This window comes from Podarcis vaucheri (genome assembly GCF_965113315.1).
Source record: "Podarcis vaucheri genome assembly, chromosome: 6".
NCBI lineage: Eukaryota > Metazoa > Chordata > Lepidosauria > Squamata > Lacertidae > Podarcis > Podarcis vaucheri.
Genome location: NC_138764.1, coordinates 81,990,124 through 82,012,202, shown reverse-complemented (window position 1 = coordinate 82,012,202; position 22,079 = coordinate 81,990,124). Strand labels below are relative to the sequence as shown.

The following is a 22,079-nucleotide window of genomic DNA, read 5'->3' as shown; positions in this document are numbered from 1 at the left end:
TTACTCTTTTTTTTACAAAAACAAGGGAGCCAGCGTTTGTCCACAGAAAGCTTCCAGGTCATGTGGCCAGCATGACTAAGCCACTTCTGGCGAACCAGAGCAGTGCACGGAAATGCCGTTTACCTTCCCGCCAAAGAGGTACCTATTTATCTATTTGCACTTTGACGTGCTTTCAAACTGCTAGGTGGGCAGGAGCTGGGACCGAGCAACAGGAGCTCACCCCATCGTGGGGATTCGAACCGCCGACCTTCTGATTGGCAAGCCCTAGGCTCAACAAGAAGAGTTCTTGGAAACAACAGACATCACCCTAATGTTCACTCTATTAGGGTAGCTTTTTGGGGCAAAATTGCAAGGTAGCTGGTACTTCCTCAGGCTGCCCACACCTGTGTCCCTATCAGCTGCACTCTCCCCACCCAGTTCCGGATGCAGCAGGGCTGTTAAGTTTTCCAAGGTGTCCAAAAGATTAAAAAAGGGTCCATCTACTCACAGCTCTTTCTTCACCCTCTGCCCTCACCGCTGCTTCCTCTTCCAATTGCATTTGTTGGCATCCGTCGACCTCAGGATACAATGGAAGAATGTGCCTTTGGGGTTAAAGTCAAACTGTGGGAGAGCTGTAGCTGTAGAGACCAATATGGAGAGAGATGTTTTGTTGCAGTTGGGGTAGATGAAGGCATCCAGTTTTGCTATTACAGATGCACCAGTGTGTTTCTTCTCTCTGGTACACAGCCTGACTGTCTGCCTCCAGGCACCGTGGTCATCTGCAAGGGAGTCCCACATGGCAGGGTTTGTGTTGCCAGTCTTCATGTCACATCTGCAGACATCCTTGTAATGCAGAGTTGGTTAGAAGAGAATTCTACACAGTTGTGAGGAGGGATTTTGGGAGTGGATTGCATGACAAGCTACAATTGCAGAATTTCCCTCTTGTACCCAGCTCTGAAAGGTATGGGAGTTCTCTCCTTTCTTGCATCTGGCCACTCTGTGATTGCCCAATATGCTATAATAGGCCAGGCCTTTAATTAAGAGTTATCAATGCTTCTCGCAATGTTTTTGAAGTGTTTAAAAGTAACCATCTAGTTTAAAAAAGGTTGACTACACAGTCAAACGCCTTGTGAGTCGAACGTTTTGGCTCCCGAACGCCGCAAACCCAGAAGTGGGTGTTCCAGTTTGCAAACATTCTTTGGAACCCGAAGCTCCGACGTGGGTTCCGTGGCTTCCGATTGGCTGCAGGACCTTCCTGCAGCCAATCAGAAGCTGCGCCTTGGTTTCTGAACGTTTTGGAAGTCAAACAGACTTCCGGAACGGATTCTGTTCGACTTCCGAGGTACGACTGTACTCTAAATAAAATAAATTCTGTTATATAAATAAAATATTTATTTATACTTGGAGCCCAAGCATCATGAAATGGTTCTAGGGTAGGTCACAAAATTAAAACAGGTACAATGGAAGATTAAAATAAAATCATAAAACCAACCAGTGAAAACAGCAGCACAAACACAAGAGGTGTTCCTTTGGGTTGTGGCTACTAGCTAGTATCTATTGAACAGATATATATATTAAATTCAGTATCAGTAGTGGTGATGAAAGTCTCTTCCCCTCCCCTCACCACTGCCATCCTTCCTATTGTGTCATGTGCAAAGAGACAAGCCCACAAAAAGGTTGCCAACCAGCCAACATGCAACAACAGCCTGCTGGTCTGCTTCTGTCCCTTTAGCCGAGGTTTCACCAGCAGAAATCAGCAGATGAAGCTTTTCATAGCTAAACCCGATCCCCTGCTCAAACTGCTGTTAGAGACAAAGCTACCGTGGCTGTTTGAAAAATGGGCAACCCCAGTCCACAGCAGCCTATTATCTTTCATAATCTTCCAATGCTTTTTTTTTCAAGAACTAAAGCTGAGACAAACAGAAAAGAGGGGGGATATCTGACTGTAACAATATAGTGCAATGGTGGGAAATATCCTTCTCTCCCCCGCCCCTCTGCCTCTCCCCTCTGCCCACTAGCCAACTCCTTTTATCTTTCATTTGTCAATATTGCCCTCCAACTGATGGAGTCTTCACTCCCCTGCTTCCTCTTTCTCCTTACCCTTCCACCCACCCACACAGATTCTGCCCTCTGAACTGAGGCAATGATCCATTCCCTGTGATTAAATTAGCGTAAGTAATAAGATATCATAGAACTGATTGATTTCCCCAGCAATGGTTATTAACCAGCTCAATTCAGAGGCAAGCAGGGCTATTATTCTAAACATTGATTCCAGAACAGGACTGCAGGAGAGCTTTTCAAATGCCACGAATAACCGGAACACAAACCTCTATATGAGCTATAAGCAAAGGATGGGCTTCTTCTTTCTTCTGTGTTGTCAGCATCCAGCCCTCATCAGCCCCAGCCAGCATTGCCAATGGTCGGGGAGGGCGGGAGGTGCAATCCAGCAACACCCAGAGAGTCACAGGCTCCCCATCCCTGCTTTGCAGGAACTACACTGAAGAAACTTTGACTGTGTACCCACCATACATTTAAAGTGCATGTACCCAATCCTGGGAACTGTAGTATTTAAGGGTGCTGAGAACTGTAACTCTGTGAGGAATAAACTACAGTTCCTATGATTCTTGGTTTTGGGTGGGGTTTAAAATGTACATTCGGTGTATGATGCGTGCACAGCCTGTTTCTGAGTTTGATGACTACTAGAGGCAAACAGAGTACTGGGAGATGTCACACATTGGCGCATATGGGCCATTGCACATTGAGGGGTGGGAGGCCCATCAGCTGGCTGAGTGTGAAGCCCAGCTGATACACCTGTGAGATTAGAGACATTGAAAAATTCATGATCAACAACCAACATCCAGGCTGTTAGAACCACCACAGCATAGATCTACAGAAGGAAAACCAACTTGGTTGCTATGTCAAAGAGGCAGGTCTAGAAGTGTACTAGTTCTTGAGAACAAGAGATTAAAAACAGCCATAAACTTAGTGATTAGAAATGTCCACACATCATTGATCTGGGCCCAAGACAGTACAAACTTGTTTCAACACACACACACACACACACACACACACACACAGCCTGTTTTGAACAATTGACACAAACACACAAATACATTTTCTTTTTTGAAAAGTTTGGGATTGATTGGGATCCTTGAGCTGTTTTTATTTCCCTTTGTTTAAGTGCCTTACCTTCCTGGCTTGCAGAGTTTTATCTGTAGATATGCAAGAAAGTATGACATTGCATATATAAATTTTACACAAGTGTCTTTCAGACTAGGAATGGGTGAATCTGTCAATTTTTGTTTTTCTCAGATTCTCATTTTTTTCAATCAAGATCTGTTCTCCATATTTCCAGATCGGTTTGCCATGAAAATTCATCAGCATTTTAGTACAAACTTCAAAGATAAGCATTTTAATATGCAATTTAACCTAATAGGCACACTTCTGTTCAGCAGGTTTCTCTACTATAACACATTTTTGTATGTTGCTTTCACGAATATATGCACTTATTGCACACTTTACCCTAGTGTGTGCATTTTTATATGCAATACTTTGCTGGCGAAATGAACTACAAAATTCAGAGAACTTCAAATTTTGACGAATGACTTCAGTCTTTATGGTCCAGGATCAGTGTTTTGATTATCAGAGGCCTAAATTGTTTACTGGCTCCTATAAATCATATCCATGAGATCTCATTGTTCCTGATTTATTGTGATGCTTTTCCCTGCTACCAATCAAAATCCACACCATGTTGTCTCCTCCTTCCTGTCCATAGGAAGTACCAGCATGCACTAAGGAACTATGGGGCATGCAGGTCTTAAGACAGTATGCCATACCAGGTGGCACACCTTTCTCTTTCTCAAGCTTCAATTCCTAGAGCAGAGCTGGAGAACTTGAAGCTGTTATTGGAATACAAATCCCATCAGTCCCAGCCAGCATGGACCAACTATAGAGACCAACTGGTGTGACCTAACAACCACCCTGTTAAAAAGTGGGTCCCTGTGGTGGGGGCAGCCAATGTGATGCCTCCATATGGTATTAGATAGCAGCTCTCATCAGCCCTAACCCTAGCCATGGCCAAAGGTTGGGGATGGTGGAAATTATAGTCTAGTAACCATAGAGGGCATGGGACGCAGGTGGCGCTGTGGGTTAAACCACAGGGTCTAGGACTTGCTGATCAGAAGGTTGGCAGTTAGAATCCCCGCGACGGGGTGAGCTCCCATTGCTCGGTCCCTGCTGCTGCCAACCTAGCAGTTCGGAAGCACGTCAAAGTGCAAGTAGATAAATAGGTACCGCTCCAGTGGGAAGGTAAACGGCGTTTCCATGAGCTGCTCTGATTCGCCAGAAGCAGCTTAGTCATGCTGGCCACATGACCTTGAAGCTGTACACCGCTCCCTCGACCAATAAAGCGAGATGAGCGCTGCAACCCCAGAGTCGGTCACGACTGGACCTAATGGTCAGGGGTCCCTTTACCCTTTACTTTAACCATAGAGGGCGCTGTATTGGCCACCCCTGGTCTCTGAGATTGGATCCTGAGATCAGCGCCCTGAAACAGAGAAACTATCCCTGAAGTAGAGAGAGAAAAGGAGCCATGCACTGAAGTAATTAGAAACACTAAGTGGTAATACATTCCCCTAGCTGTACATTTGTAGCTCCATCAGCGGCTGTTCCCTTCCCATCCAATATCATTCTCTTTTCCCTTCCCCGCCCCATTCTGGAATTCAAAATGAAATGCATTTTGCTTTAAAGAATCTCTGAGAGTATGTGCATGCCTATGGGACTTTTTCAAGTCACTTATTTGTCTGAATGCCATTGATTTTCCTCCTAATTGATATTCACTATGCTAATTTCCCTCACAGATCTCACACACTATTGATCAAAAAGTAATAAACTCTCCAGCAAACAAAACAAGCATTATTGCAATGTTGGGAAAACATCATTTAATATCAATACCATATTTACAATTATCTTTAACCCAAATTTCACCTGTGATGCAATGCATAATCAAAAGCAGAGGGCTAGAGACATAATGTTTGTGCATTTGTGTGTTTTTAAGTCTTTTGCTGGACTATATCATATTGTTCAGTAAATGGAGGGCTGGACTGGGACAAATGTAAGTAACTCTTTATGTAACATATACCATGATGTTATTACACTAATCAGTCTCCTTATTTTTCCTCATTTTTCTTTTTTTAGGCTCAACAACCATAATTTTGGAGCTTTGTGACAAAGGGCCACATTGATGGTCAGCCACCCCTCTGGGGGCCACATGGCAATGGCGGGCACGGCCAATATATGCTTACCCAGGCCACAAACAACACACACACATTTACCATTCATACATACCACTCATGCACACTCTCCCCACATGCAGCAAACCCATCTTATATGGAGGCACACAACTGTCTCTCTTCCACACCATCACATGTAGGCACACTCAGAGAAACACACTATCCATTCTTCTTTTCCGTTCTCTCTCACACACACAGCTATCTCATGCTGTCTCTGCATGCTCTACAAAGTCACACCGCTGGGATGGCGGGCGGTGGGGTGGAAGGGCAACATTGCTTTTCACTTTTCACAGAATGATCTGTGAAGATTAAGAAGTCAGAGTTTCCTGGAACAAAGCAAACATGATTGCAATGTTGGGAAAACATCATTTAATATCAATACCAGCTCTGCAGTGGGGTGGAGGGAAATGATGCCTTTTACTGTTCATCTTTAAAGAGAAATGCTATATCTCCCTAATCTCTGCACTGTGGTGCTCATTGTTGAGATTCTGAGAGGAAGCCTTCCACCTGCTCTTTAAAGAGCAATTGCCTCACCATGTCTCCACATATTCTTGAATGGAGTTACTGTGGGGACACCACTGACCTTGGCCACAGAGCCTGTCTTTTTTGTGCAAGGAATGTGGCTTGCTAACATGGTTCAATCCTGGCCAGTGTCTGATATGTGAGGGGTTCTAACTTGAAGAGGTTGCAGGCACTTACCCAGGGTTCAGTTTCCTTGGAATAAGAGACTGTGGTGTCTTTATGATATATGATGTTTTTCTTGTATGATATGTTACTCATATAAACAACCTGAGCCTACGATGGAGGGGCTCACAGCATTAACACTCCAATAAGTTCTTGCTTCTCCCATAGTCACAGCCTTGGATTCAAGCAGAACTCAGGCATGGCTCTGCCTCTCAGCTGCCCAGCCTGCAGCTTCTAGTTTGCACACCTCAGCTGTTGGTCTTTCTAACTAACAGACAACTGAGGAAGTGGCACCACTGATTTGTACTCTGGCACAGAACCACTTCCTGTTTTACCTTAATGACCATACATGAATTATTACCAATAAACTTCCTGGCTATTCCAGAAACTCTGGATCCAGAAATTGGAAATAACTCAGAAATACAGCCTTCCCTCCCACTCCCAACCTCCGACCCCGCTGCCAACTCACAACATTATTAACAGTTAGCGTCAAGGTGCCATTAAACATCTCATTATTAGAGAAGACTAACATGGCTTTCATTTTATAAAGAAAAATCAAGACTCTTTTTGTCTTTATCCATGCACTTAAATGACTCTCTTTTCACTTATTACATATATAACATTATACATTGTAGTTTGCACAGGATTTTGGAACCAGCTCTCCCCTTCTTGCTGTCTACAAAGTTCTGGATAACTGTTCTTGACTTTTCCATCCTCTACTTTCAAACTCGTCCACCTAAATTCCCCCAACTGCAACCACATTCGCTTTGAAAGAAACACTCAGCTAAAGAGACCGGGGTGGTGGTGGGGAATTCTTCAAGCTACATGTCACCAAGTGTGATAAACACAGAAATCTGTACCGTGGGTGGATTTGCAAAAGAGAAGCTATTGAGTGTGGCCTGCCATTCAACTCTGCACCTGGCAGAGAGTGAAAACAATCCCAGCCAGCCAACCAAAATAAAAGGCTAAAGCAGGAGTGGAATCAGCATGCTCCAGGCAACTCTCGCTACAGCCCTCCTAAAGTATGGAGAAGCCCACATATGCTGAGAAGCCAGGTTTCTGTCACTATCCAAAGCAGCCCACATATGTATGTGTGGCTTACTGGATGTATCTCTTTGCAAATGGGAATCATAACTGCAAATGAAGTTGGAATACGACAATTCCCTTGAAATATGAACACAGGGCAGTGTTTCTCGGATTTTATGAAATCTCACACCTCCTCCAAGCTTTAAACTAGATATTCCGTGTTCCTGCTCAAGTTATAAATTGCTTACATCTATATCAGGAAGAGACAACGTGGTGCCCACCAGATGTTGTTGGAATGGAAGGCCATGCCGCCTGGATTTTGTGGGAGCTGGAGTCCAGCAACATCTGGAATACACCCCGCTGGTTGCTGCTGCCCAACACTGCTCTAATACAGGCACACTTTTGCCACATCTACCTCATTTTGCCTTTCACTGCATTCCCTTCATCTGCAACCTGAGGGAACCAGTTCCAGAGAAGAGGCACACACAATCCCAGTCCCCCCTTTCAGGGAGGAGTAAGATGCACATTTGGGACTCTAGGTCCAAACTGTTTATATAAGAATTACCAGAAAAGCAGTGCTTCCGCCACTGGTGTTTCTGCACACTTTCCAGTCTGATTGCCATTAGGCATATGCTTTCTTCAGGGATTTGTGGTAGTACATGTGAATGGGGCATGTGGGAGTTAGCTCTGCCCTCTCTAGACTGGCCACACTCATAAGCCAATGCACAATCAACTGGGTTCAAAAGGTCCATTCATCACCACATCAATGGTTTCCATGATGAGGATGTGAATGTTGCATGCAATGAAGGTGAACACCTTCAGACTCAGGCAACTGCATGTTGGCTTGAGCTGAGGAGATTTCACTCCTCCCATATCCAAGAATCTGCTGATGTCTCTGCTGATTCTCCAGAGAGGAGGGGGCGGAGCTGCTCTCTACTTATTTCGCTCCAGCCTCGCATCAAAGGGAGAGAGAGAGACTGAGTGCTAGAGAGAGATCGTGTGTATAGATAAGGTTGCTGCTAAGAGCAGCTGCAGACACTCAGTGCAGTTCAGCATTTTCGCTTAGACCTCATTTAGCTCTGTATATAGTTGTGTATTATAGTTGTAGATAGAATAAAGAAGATATTCTACAGAGCTGCTCTCTGAGTCGTTTATGCTCTGCTATACTCTGCTGTACTCTGCTATGCGACGACTGTCTTCTTGTTGGAGTGAATCTGGTGTTCACAACTCTAAACTGTGAGTCCACAGCACTTTGACCTGTTCCTGTGGAAGTGCTACCCAGTTCGCCTAGCCCAGTCGGGGCTGAAGTGGATGAGTCCAGTTGGGAGAACTGGCTCAGGGGCGATGCTGACATGAGCATGTGGCCAGGATGTGTGGTATCATAATGGAGGTACAGCTACCAAAGCATGTTTCCTTCATGCACACTGCTATGAACACTTAAGAGGCTTCCTCGGTGCTCACATTCAAAATTTACATGTTTGTGTGTGTGTGTGAGGTAGGTCAAACTTACCTAGAAATCATAGTCATCCAAATCATAGTCATCCAGATTTTGTCATTACTCCATCTCCATGCAGAGCAGAGATGTCGAGATATGTGGGACATGGGGGGGGCTTGTTGTGTGTATGTGACATAACATGTGCAACACACACACATAGGGAGGAGGCCTCAAGGCCTGGGGAGGCCCTCCACCACCACAGTGAGGCCTAGCGGGGCCTGGCTCCTCAAGATTGGAAGGACTCAGCCCCTGTCCCTGCATACTTTGTGGTGGGGGCCTAGAGTTGGAACCTATGGCGAAGAAAAAAGCTTCGCCTTCACTGCCAAGAGTGAAAGGCTATTTTTAAGCTCTTACTGCTTATGCCTTAAACGTTTCAGGGGCACCCACATGCTTGTTGAGCATTCAATACAACAAAATGAATATTGCCAAAGAGCGTTGTCAGGGGCTCAGGAACAGAGGCACAGGGGAGAGAGGAGATGGAGAGCGAAGGGGAAGGATCTGAGGGCAGCGTAGGGGAGTATGGCAGTGACCCGAGAGATTCCATGAGCTTCTCCAGCGAATCAGAAGATTCCCAGAAGGAGGCACCGATGGTCAGGGCAAGGGGGGCCAGCGGGGACTCCCAAAGCAGCAGCTGGAGATCTGGGCCAGCTTCCCCACCAGAGCGTAGTGGGGGGGAGGAGCCAGTGTGGTGTAGTGGTTAAGAGCGGTAGTCTCGTAATCTGGGGAACCGGGTTCACGTCTCCGCTCCTCCACATGCAGCTGCTGGGTGACCTTGGGCCAGTCACACTTCTTTGAAGTCTCTCAGCCCCACTCACCTCACAGAGTGTTTGTTGTGGGGGAGGAAGGGAAAGGAGAATGTTAGCCGCTTTGAGACTCCTGAAGGGGAGTGAAAGGCGGGATATCAAATCCAAACTCTTCTTCTTCTTCCCAGGTGTCAGGGCCAGCGTCTCCTCCAGCAGGGAGAGAAGATGAGTCGAGACTGGCCACACCTCCATCGGAGAGTGGGGGAACGGAGGGGAGGTCGAGTACAGCTAGCCTCCCCGAAGGGGGAAGCAGTGACAGGAGCAGTGTAACGGTCAGGAGGAAGGTTGCCGGCTGGGCGCACGCGCCAAGTTCAAATGTACAGGTGCGTGGGACAGCAGAAAGCCCGGATCGGGAACCAGGTCCTAAAGCCCGCCGGAGGCAGGGGAAAGACTCAGGGGACTCAGCGTCAGAAGAGTCTAGGAAGGGCGAGACCCCAGCTGACAGGCGGACCCAGAGGAGGAAAGAGCAGAGGAAGAGGTGGAGCAAGGCTAGGGTCTTAAACTGGTGTCTGGGGGGAGGAGACTCAGACGGAGCTTCAGCGGTCTAGAGGTTAAGACGTAGAGCTGTGCGCTGCGGCTGTGAAAGCAAAACTGAACTTCAATAAAGACTTTTGTATATAACAACGAACCAGCGTTGGTCCTTTGTGAGCTGGGACCTCGGGCAGCTCTGACAAGCGTCTTATACTGTGATGTGTTTAGGATGATCTCACGACAGGAGAAGAGAAGAGCAGAGGTTGGAAATTCCATCCTCCATGCTCTTTTTGACAATTGTTGACACCTTCAATCTGAAGATTAAAATTTAACAATTCCACCTGGTCTTGGTTGAGTCCTTGATCATTCCCCCCCCCCCCTTTATATCCAATTTTTGGTTCTTGCTGAAAAGTGCAGGAAAGACGTGCTTCTGAAATTAAATATGTATATCATAGCATATTACAAAAATAAGTTCCGAAAACAACACCAGCTCTTTCTGGTAGAAGTGCCTTGATGATCATGATGAAAAATTCATTTGTCTCAAAGAGTTAAATTTTACCACCTTTATTCTCAACCTTGATCCAATGGATGTAACTAATGGTTGTTCCAAAGACCACATTTCTTTTCCCAACCAGCTAGATTACACTGGAAGCCAGTTTTATATACCCAGCACACTGCAGTCTAGCTAAAAAGTTAACTTCCGTGTAGTTTAATAGCACGAAATGTTCTGAAATCTCAGCCCAAGTTACAAAAGGCTGCCTACTATTATTTTGTTCTTAGCGTACTAGGAAATGAAGTGTGTGGGTTTTGGATTTGAGGATCCAGGCCATCTGCTAAACCTATTGGAGGGTTTCTGTGAATTCTAATTTACTGTCAATTTAAAAATAGCCTTGACATTACCCTGTCATTTTCTGTAAATTATATATTATTTTGCTTGCCATTTTTAAATATTATAGCTCTTCTCCTCTGGTTTAATTTAGACTCCTTATCAAATGCACCGATACAGCTCCCCCATCGTAGAAACCAATATTCTTCTCCCCTCCCCACCCCCACTACCATTGTGTGTTAATAGCTATTAAGCAGCTAATGCACTTGGAAGTTGGAGAAAGCACCAAGGAGAGGCGGGAGCAGCTCTCCTGTTAAGACTGAACATGAAGTGCTTGGAAATATTTGAAACTTGGCTGTAATCCTCAAACCACTTGCTCTGGCACAGTTGAAGAGGGTGCTCCAGGATAAGTGATTTGATGACTGCCGTTTCTACAGCGATGGAGAAAGGCCACGTTTATACTGAAGGGGTGGCATAAGTTAATTGCTCAATTATCCCACGATCGCATGCCAGCCTTTGGCATACCGCTGCTGCACTTTCCAAGCAGAGAGCCCTACAGCTGATATAAAATAAATATGCATTATAATGAGTTTGCAGCAATTAATGTGCTGCAGCCTCTCCCAGCGCCAGATGCACACCCTCATCACTGGTCAGTGGGTGCCGAATTCGTAGCGCAGAGCAGAAGCCAATATAGTACTCAGCCAGCCAAAGGTGGAATTGTTAGTTTGAGTGGTCACACAACTGAAACAGATCAATGGAGGCAGGGGAGCACTTAGAGAGAACATTCTCCCTCTCCTTTCCATGTCTCAGAACACATGTGATAATGCTTCAGAAGCAGCTATATTTCTGGCCAACTCACAGGTTTTATTGTTCCTTGAAAAGCTATTGCTTTAACTCGCATGCCAAAGGCACAAATCTCCTTGCCTCAAAAAGAAAAAGAGTTGTTTTAGCAATAATATTGCTAAAAATATATATATTAAAATGTATACGGCGGATTATGCTCTTGGGATTAGACAAATTCAATGGCTACTAGTCATTGTGACTATATATTACCTGCAGCATCAGAGACAATGTGCCTTGGGATACCAGTTCCTGGGTAACATGAGCAGAAGAGTGTTGTTGCACAGATTGTTAAAAAAACCATCACTTACATAACACAAATGGAGTCCAGAGGGAAAAGCCTTGATTACTGAAGAAGCTGAGCAATCCAGTGCATAATGAACAGGCCTTGCAAACAGCACAGAGATAACATACAGAGGAAAAACTTCCTCAGAACTACACAGCCAATCGAAGCATGTGTTATCTCAATGAGCTTCATGCTAAGCAACACCCACACCCACACACCCTCTTGGGTAGTTGACTGACACTGAGAACAGAATTAACCATTAAGTTACACATTGAATTAAGTTACACATTGAATTTTCTCTGCTGATGTTCTGTTATCCTCACTGAGTAAACAGGAGCCTTGCCAGAAGCACCACCAATGGGGCAACAACCAAAGCAGTACCCAGGGCTGGTCCAAGCGTCAGTTCAAGCATGCAAAGTCCATAACAAAGAGTCAGGTGAAAAGCAAAGTCAGATAAGCTCAAGGCTACATTTGGCATAGGCAGGGGATCCAATAACAGGCAGGGCACAGAGGTGGTACATAGACAATGTACAGAGCTGCATCAGCAGCTATTCCAGCCAGGTACTGGGGGGCTTTTTGCTGGAGCTGCTAGAAGCACACCCCAAATTCAGCCTCCTATCCCTTCTTTCCAGAGGTCTCTTTGAGGAGTCCTTGCCTGTAGTCAGGCACTTCTCTGGATGGGGCAGGTTTCCATCAGACATTTCCGGACAGCCTTTTCTCAGCCTTGTCACATGATCCTGGGCCCTTGCCCACAGATGGAGCCTGTCCTAGGACTGGTCTGAGGCCGTATCCTCCTAGCTCTTCTCTGAGGAGGAGTGTGATGTCACAGGACTGTGATAAGTTTTTTTCTTTTTCACCCTCACACAATCTGTTGGAAATTTCTGCCTCCAAAGAATATTCAGTTAAATCCCCCCCCCCAAGCATCACACAATTTCACCACCTAGAAATAGCCACCTACAAATAGCCTGGAGAATTTTGGGATGCCATTTTAACAAGTAACTACCTTAAGCCACTAAGCACAATAATCATTGTGTGAAACTTATGGAGCATGTTTATATCTCTGGGTAATGTGCACACAGTATAGGCCCATCCACAATTCTGGTTTTCCTGGCAAGTTTCAATACGGAGAGCGAATAAAGGTAACAACACTTGAAGAGATCGTGTTCCTTTTCCATCTGCGCCATGCTCTGCACCTCTTGCTTCTGAACTCTGCTGCCCTTCTGTGCTCTCACTCAAGCTAAACAAGCATTGAGTGTGATCTGTTTATAAAGCAATCAAGAATTAATATTTAGTGGCTGCATGGCCATTCAGCTTCTTGCAGGAGTCTATGGGGGCCTGCATATTTTCCAAGCTGCTAATAATACAAATAAGACAGTTAGTATATTTTAAAGTCTCTAATAATAAATTGGAAAGGTCAACTATGCAAGGCTAATATTTATTTTATCTCGTGTCCCTGCCCCAATGAGAACTAGGTAAGAAAAGAGAAAATTATGCATATGGCAGATATTCAGTGGGAAATTAATTTGTTTCCCCCCTCCCCTGAACACAATTTTAGATGATGATAGATGATAGATAGATAGATAGATAGATAGATAGATAGATAGATACAGATAGGTAGCCATGTTGGTCTGCCATAGTCAAAATAAAAAAATTCCTTCCAGTAGCACCTTAAAGACCAACTAAGTTAGTTCTTGGTATGAGCTTTCGTGTACATGCACACTTCTTCAGATACACTGAAACAGAAGTTGCCAGATCCTTCTATATAGTGAGAAGGTGGGGAGGGGTATTACTCAGAAGGGTGGTGGGAATGGGAGATTGGCAGATAGCTGAGATGAGCCTGTTGACGACTCTTAACGACTGTAATAGGTCTTACAGGAAAAGACACCCCTTACACCCCTTGCAGTGCATAACCTTGGTATCCTTCAATGGATACCAAGTCTAGGTGGATACCTAGTCTAGATGGATAGTTATTCCAGAAAACGTTCAAAATTCATGGTAGCCTATATGTAGCTCAACACAGTGTATAGCACATCCTTCAGAGAGGATGTTCTAAAGTTTAAGAGCAGGAGTAACAAATGGAAGTGAAGAGAGAAAATGCATGTGTAGAAGAGGGAACTAAAAGAAGTCCAGGCATATAAGGTTTGGGGTAATGTCCCACCTCCTCAGCAAATCTACAGTCAATGGAACTGCCCTTTTCTTGCCTGTAAAAGAAACCAGCAATGTTGTCAGTGTACTTGTAAACCATTAGAAAAAGGAGGGTCTCAGTATTGCGCTAAACCATTCCTTACTTTCTAAAACAAGATACCAAAGTCTGAAAGGTGCTGCCTGTAACTTAGAATTACCCTTTTGTAAATCCAGGTATAAGCATAGGTCAATATTCAGAAGGAAGGAGAGAGCACTCTTCAGATTGGACATTATATTTCCCCTTCATATACTGCAAGACTGAACTCGGGTTCAAATTAGAGTAGCCCTTTACACATCTTCAAAAGAAGAAGACAGTAGAAGTTAAAGATTTGCATAAAATTTGGCATGTGCATGGGTAGATGCAAATCTATAAATAACTACTATAACTTAAAATAGAAACACAATACTGTACCTCATACCATGTCTTTGTGCCTGTTCAGTCTGCCATTCACATGCTAACAGTTGATGAGAAACTTTGGGGTACTTTTTCTCCTTGCTTATGGTTGTTTATTTTTAAACTGGGCTTGGACTGGACAACCCTTCAAAAAGAAGACTGTCGTGTGTTAAATTGAGATGCATGGCCTCAGCTTGAGGTCTGGAGCCATCGCTGGTTGCACTGGCAGTGCTGCACAAGAGATCTTGGGATCATTAAACTGACTTGAGGCCGAATATCTCCTATGCTTTATGTGTAGCAGTAGCATTTAGAGATTTTTAAACCATGTGATTTAGGCAGTGTGTGACATAGTTTCTCTATATGGAACCAACAACATCCAGAACAATATAGTGTGTCCTAGGCCTTTATGGAGGAACCCGCAAGACTCTGGTGGGTAGCAGAACCCTGGAGACATTTATCGACAAAATGTCACTCACAATTATTTCTTCTCACAAATTCCCACTGATATAAGAGTGAACATGGAAAGGTAGCAATTAGCCCCTATTCAGGAGAGCTGACACTTTGAAACTAGCTTGGCCAATTACATACAGACAAACTACATAGCTACATACACATACACTTATTTTTAGCTGTGTCTCCGTGCAGTGGGCAATTTCAAACTAGCATGTGCTTTGACTGAAAATGAGCAAGAACTGGATTCTTCTTTCACCCCCACGGAGATACACTTATACCCCTAAGCCTTAGCTCACAAAATATTTGAGGCGAGGGTGCTGGGGCACTCAAAAGGGGTTTTCATACTCTCCTGCCATCAGCTCCTCTGAGTTGAAGAGGGCCTCCAAAACCATTCCTTGAAAAGAATTGATGTGGCTGCTAAACTTAAACTTCAGCTTGGCGCTACAATGCCTCAGTAAAGTAAGTGGCATTTGGCAGGCCTCTGCGATGAACGCTGCACGCCTCAGCTGCTCCGCTTTTGGTTAGGCTGCATACCTGCGCGAGATCCAACCGCTGCCCCGTCCTTATTCTTGCGGTGGTGTCTGTTTAATGTCAGAGGCAGACGCAAGGGACTTGTGCCAACACGTGGTGGAGGGCCCACAGCAGACTCTTCGAAACCATAACTGTGCATTAAGGCTGTGTTTTGGCTAGACTCTCTCTCGGGTGGCTTATTTTTACTACTTTTTAATTACTCTAATTGAAGAGGAGAATATTTCCCTCTGTTGCTCTAGTTCACTTACTTCTCCAAGCCCTGCTTCTCTTCTCCATCTCTTCCCCCTGATGCTTTCTGAGCAAAATGACGACAAAAACCTTCCCGCTTGTCACATAACCACATAATGTTGGGGGTTCTCCTTCTCCTCCTTCTCCCTTCCTTCCCCCTTACAGCTGGAAGGTGGAAACACATGAATTTCATTAGCGAGGTTGGCTCTGAAGTTGACACACCCTACTGCACATAAACACAAGGATTGGCTTGCTCTCTTTTAATAAACACAGGCCTTTAAAAATATATGTCTCTTGCCATATTTGTTTAAGGAATTTCATGTTTACAAAGGGAGAGGGGACCCCTGTGAGAAGAACAAGCCTACCATTTAGCTGCAATTGGGGTGGAGGAGTAGCAGGAAAGGGATCAGGCTGGTGGGAGGAGGGCTCCATTCCCTACTGCCTGGAATGCAGAAGCTCCCCCCCACCCACCCGCTTGCAAAATCTGGCAACCGTACCGGAGTATATGTAATCAGCTTTCTCCAGGCACAAAGGCATGTGCAGCCTCTGCAGCAAAGGTCTACGCTACAGTAGGCCCAAAGGCATGTGGGTGGGTAAGTGGGTGGAGGGCCTGGGGGAAACCACAGCTACAATCGAGGCGAGGACAATAGGTTTCTTAGGTTGTTGCTTGCCCACACAAAAACTAGCACTCTCAGGGGTGAATTTTGGGCAAAGGAAGTAAGGTTTCCATTGCACGGAAAACAGACAATAAATCAAGGATGGGAAACCTCAAGGCTTGGGGGATGGAGGAGGGGTCGCCCTCCAGGCCTTTCCATCTGGCCTTTGGGACTGTTCCCAGCCACACACCGTCTCCCCAGGCCACACCCCTCTCAGACCCTGCTTTGCACTCTTTTGGAATGATTTAGCCTGGCTGGAGTGTGTCCTTTAATTCTGATAATTCCTCTTGCTTGTCTGGAAGGATTAGGATGTGTGTGTGTGTGTGTGTGTGTGTGTGTGTGTGTGTGTGCGCGCGCGCGCGCACGCGCGCAAAGAAGCCTGTTGTACAAAGGTAATTTTACATTACTTGCTCCCCCCACTTTCTCATCTGTCCACCACTGGCATGTGGCCCCCAGAAGGTTGCCCCAGAAGGGAAGGTGGCCCTTGGGATAGACAGAGTTTCCCAGCCCTAGTATAAGTGCCCTAACTTCATATGTTAAGAAAGTGTGTGGGGGGGGGAATAGCAGGTGCTCCCTTGGTTATGTCCACTGGCTGAAACTGAAGCATTGGCTTTGTTTCTGTCACTTATGCTGCTTAACTACTTTTTCTGCTCCAGTTCTGATGCTGCACTGCTTTGTCTCACAGGTTTACACATGCTGGGCTCCTTCTTGAGTTGGATACCTAGCATATGCTAAGAGAGGTTACTTGCTTTGGCCTCTATGATTTCCCCTTTGAAATATTTGCATTGCGGTTTATTTCTGCTGTACAGAAACAGCAAAATCATGCAAGGAAGCAAGCTAGTGAGAGTTGGGGTGTTCCAATGGAGTAAAAGAGGGCACGTTGTTACAAGGACAGAACAAATGGCACTCACACACATATTGTATAATAATGGCCCACACTTCTGCTGGTCTGCATCACCTTACTTGTGATAGCCTCGAATTTGGGGTCAGAATCAGCAAGCTTTCTCCTGGAACGAAGACCCTTCCTCCTTGAAACCGCATACAAGAATACTATAGCCCAGCTTTCTCCTGCCTATGGAAAACATCTGTGTCTTTGTGACATTAACAGCCATTATTCTAATCCTCACCCTCATTTCAGATCTGCATGCATGCCTATAAAGAAGACACCTCATTCTGGGGAAAGGTGCAATTACTGTTATGCTTAACAGGTCTGGAAGGTTCATAAGTGAATGCAGACGTACAGAGATATTCAGCGTAGCTATTCATTGAAAACAGTGGAGGCCTGCTACGGCCACGTGACAGCATTGGACCCAAACCAATTTGCCTGCCCCCACCCACCACTTTCCACCCCAACTGCCATGTGTGGCAGGGCTCTGGATATGGTGATAGACCCCACCATCCCATTAAGGCCTACTGAACTGTGTGTGAGAGAGAGTTGTGGATCAGACAGCAGTGAAAAATCAGCAGCAGCACTGCAGAGAGCGTGAACTCATCCTCCATTTAAAAAAAGAGAAAAAGCTACCTTTTCCAGAAATCATACAGGAGATATCAGTGGCCCGGTGTGGTATACATCAACAATGGCCAGTACATGCTTCCACTGCTAATGAAAGCATCCAGTTTCCTTTGAGCGTTCACTGGGTTTGAATGAAGAAGCAGAGAGCAATTTTAGAATCACAGCTGATCTTAACTTTACTTTGTGCCCAAAATGAGCAATGTGCAAATATTCTTCATTACATGAATCCAAAGTACAATCAAAGCCACACCATTCTGATTTTAGCTAACTCCTAAAAGTTTGCATTAAAATTCTGCTTACTCTTCTTCCCTAGTTATAAGAACACCCTGTTAGAATTTTGGTACTGCTATCCATCACACTTCTTACGAGTGTTCTCTGCTGCCCCTTGTGGCATCACTATAGGAACAGTCCCAGTCCAGAACAAGCTATTTCCTCTTCTTCCTTACCTCCCAGTCAGCAATCAATCAATCAATCAATCAATCAATCAATCAGTGTTGTACACTTCTGTAGCTCTCTTCATGTGCATATGTCAGAGCGCTTAGCAGTCATTAAAACCAAACAAAATAAAAGAACATAAATTACAAAGGAAGGGAAATTGAAATAATTCTTTAAAGGGCTGATTTAAAACACAAGCAAACAAAACTGGGAAGGTAAGCCAGAGGTGGCAAAGGTTCATCCAGTTACCAGGAATAAGTTACATTTTTTCACCGTTCAGGTTCATCTCCTGGATGCAGGAATGTGCAAAAAGGTTATTGGACTGACCTTTCACCTTGGCCAACTTGATGTCCAATTGTTACTTAGCTGTACAGGGTAGGAGATTAAAGTGATAGGAAACATTTTTGTCCATGCAAATAATTGGAATGTCTGCCAACTACTGGTGAGACACTGGAGGATTTCTAAAAATTAGTTGGGAACTCTCCCGGCATAGCTGGACTCGGGAGGCATCTTTCTGTACTTTCACGGCCAAATAGAGATTTGATGTCTCTGTGTTCTGCGTGATATGATTATATCCAGAATGACTCAAAAAGACACTCCTGCAGGCAAAGTTCATTTCAGGCCTGATGTGATGCCAGCTGAAGTCAGTGTGGAGAATCCCCACTGACCATTGCAGATGATCTTAGGAGAGGGATTGCATTCCTCCAGGGCTGGATTAACTCTTATGCTAAGTACTCTTTGGCACAGGATCACAACTGGAGCCTACGGTTTAATTTTCTGTGTGTTCCTTGCTGTGGACAATGTACATATCTTGGTTGTTTTCTTGCACTGAATTCCATTAAACTCTCTGTGGGCCAGAATAGGACCGGCTCACTTTTAAAGATGAAGCAATGGTTGAAACTCAGTTACAGAGGTTTAATTTGGGGCAGAGCGGTCTTGCCTACCCCAAATAATGGAATGGCCTTCATGCTACTGTTTGCCTAGCACTGATTTCATGTGGAACATTCAAAACACAGGGTATAGGAAACCTAACATTTTGACCACCATCTTTCCCCCCAAAATGTTCAGCCACCCATGTAGATTCCCCACTTTGTAGGATCACAGTTTCTTTTACTCTGGGCCAGCTATGTGGTTGGTTGCCTACAATGACATTTTGCTATGGGCAGCACCAGAGGAAACACTGGCTCATGAGAACACGCTGGGAACCTGAAGCAATCATGGCTTGGGGCTCACTGAGATGTCAGGCACAAGAAGCAAGAGGCAGTGGAACAGGAAGATTGCATGTTAGAATCCAATGTTAAAACAAATCTCCACACCATTAATTTTTGGCTCAGATTTGTTCATTGTCTCTGATTCTCCAGAGTCTATATGCACAGGCACCCAGAATATGTAAGCCATCCATGGGGACAACATGAATAACAGGGATATGTGCATAGAGATTATCAAATGCTAAAAAAATAACAAGCGTCTAAATTTGAGGCCTGCTTTGAGCTTGAGGCCCAGACAAACTCCACCCTCTCAGTGATGGACTTTGGGTTCTCAAATTTCAGTGGAAACCTGTATGATGTTAGAATCCGGTGTCCCCTGACTCTCGCGTTCCATTATACTTCATTGTTGCAGCATCCCCTGTGGTGCCAGTGCCCAGTGCTGCTGAACCGGTTTTGCTACCCTAAAACTACCTATGGCCCTCTTCTGCCTGCCCATCTAATTGGCCCAAGATATTGGGGTTGGGGTGGAGAGTACCTGCATTTTGGAGAGCTACTTCACCCACTTCTGGTTGCATGCCACAATGTAAAACACACACACACACCATGGAGAGTTGCCGTGCGAACTTTCCATGAAGAAGGAGGGTTATTGGCCTGACCTTTTACTCCAGCCAACCTGAAGTCAAGATGTTACTTAGCTGTAAAGGAGAAGTGATTAAAGATCTAAGCACAGTACTTAGGAAACATTTGTCCATGCAAAAGACTACTGCTGGTGGAAAATAGCTGGTGGAAAATAGTTTCTATGCTGGGGGAAGCAGTAGTTTTGTATGTGTGTAACATTTAATATCTCTGTTACGGTGCCAATATATACCTTGGGCCGTCTCTGGATCCATCTCTGTTCCCTGGTGCTGTACGCTGCACACAATATTAAATGAACCTGCTGGAGATTAACATAAATGAGATATTTTCCACTGTGTGGCCAGTGTGTCTTGTTAGGCAAGAGTTCCAGAATGACAGAGCTGGAAAGTACTGAGAGGCCATCGATTACAGCGAGGGAATTGTAAAAACACTAGAGGAAGCAGGGGGAGAAGGAGCTACAGCCAGGGTCGTAGAAAATGCACAAGGAGAGCATATAAATACATTGTTCTAAAAATAGAACAAATCGACAGCCATTACACTTTAAGACCTGTGAAAATTCAGAGGGAGGGGTGACTACTCAAAGGAGGGGCAGTGTCCTCTGAGGCCAAGTATCCACCTTCTGCTTGCAGTGCTTGTGAAAAGGGCAGTTCATAGGGCAAACCTTTCATCTGTGGAAGGACAGTCTCCCTCAATGCTTAAAGGAGGAGGAAGAAACTGAAGTCAGAGGGCGTGGGCCACAGAGAAAGCACCTTCTGAATCTGAACCCCCTTTTTGATCCAGCTCTGAGCTGAAAGGAAGGAGCATGCAAAGGAACATTCTTGGTGTTGTTTTTGAATGATATTGGTCATTAATTTACATCCAACTTCCTTTTACTATAAGCCAGCCCTAATAACGACAAGCTGGCAATATTTGATTGAACGAAACCCTTTAAATGTGTAGCAATACTCTCTCCTTACTGCATCAGAAAACACGTTGTTTGGCAATACAAGACAGCACCCTGCATCCCTGGACCCAACATTTGCAAGTTGTCCTCCATGAACTCACTGAAAGTAGCATCCCCGTAAACAAGTGACTTTGCTGGGGCTAAGACTGCATTGCTTATCTGCATTATGTCTGCCATGCAGGGGACCATTTCCGCTTTATGTTGTTCCCTCATAAAGAGCTAAATTATTTAAAAAAGAAAAGAAACATTTTCTTGAGTGGTTGCAGGTCACTCTGGATCAGCGAGGTTTAACTTTAGTGTGTTGCAATAAAATATTAATACTGAGTCAGTGTGTTTATTTCTCCAAGCGTCTGGAGCCCCCGAGTGTTTATGTGCTGAGATTAGTAGAAAGTGTGTCCATGCATAGCTGTGTTGTACTTAGAGAGTTCTGAGCTTTCAGGACTTCAAGGGTGTCCCTGAGAAATCAACGGCACACAAGTCTTTGTGTTATCTGAACTGTTTGATCGGGAATGCACCCTGGAGGATTGGATCCCACACCGGCAGTGCAACGTATTGCCTAGTCGCTAATAACGAAAACAGAAAAGCAAATTTCTCAAAGGCCAGTTCACACAATTAAGTTGGGCATGTTGAGAATGTAGGTTGAGAGGATCCCTGCGGAATGCAGTACATTTTTGAGTGGTCATGTGCTTGATCCACCATATGCCCAGCATCAACCTTTATTCACCGCAGCACAATAACGCTACCCAAGGAATATATTGAGTGGTAACTTTGTACATGTGAGATGAGTGAGCACAGGAAATATATTTATATATCCTGGTGAAGCATGACCACATGAACTGAATACAGGAATCCCCGCAGACACACTGAGATTGACCCACATTTTAAGCGCACTGGTTTGGTCATATAAATTGGCCTTCAAGTTTCTGTGATTAAGGCAATCAGTTAGGTGCAGGTGGCGCTGTGGTCTAAACCACTGAGCCTCTTGGGCTTGCCGATCAGAAGGTCGCTGGTTCGAATCCCCACAATGGGATGAGCTCCCATTGCTCTGTCCTAGCTCCTGCCAACCTAGCAGTTTGAAAGCTCGCCAGTGCAAGTAGATAAATAGGTACCACTTTGGCAGGAAAGTAAACAGCGTTTCCATGCGCTCTGGTTTCTGTCACGGTGTCCTGTTGTGCCAGAAGCAGTTTAGTCATGCTG

At 44.9% G+C, this 22,079-nt stretch overlaps 1 long non-coding RNA gene across 1 annotated transcript in view; it reads right to left on the bottom strand.

The window, feature by feature from the left end:
• Positions 1-11,763, bottom strand: part of LOC309534436 — a 340,927-nt gene extending 329,164 nt beyond the window's left edge. Inside the window, exons 1-2 of the long non-coding RNA XR_014220723.1 lie at positions 11,727-11,763; positions 488-617 (exon numbers count right to left, since the gene is read on the bottom strand). This is a non-coding gene — a long non-coding RNA (uncharacterized lncRNA). The remainder of the gene's footprint in view (positions 1-487; positions 618-11,726) is intronic.
• Between the last annotated feature and the right edge of the window lie 10,316 nt (positions 11,764-22,079).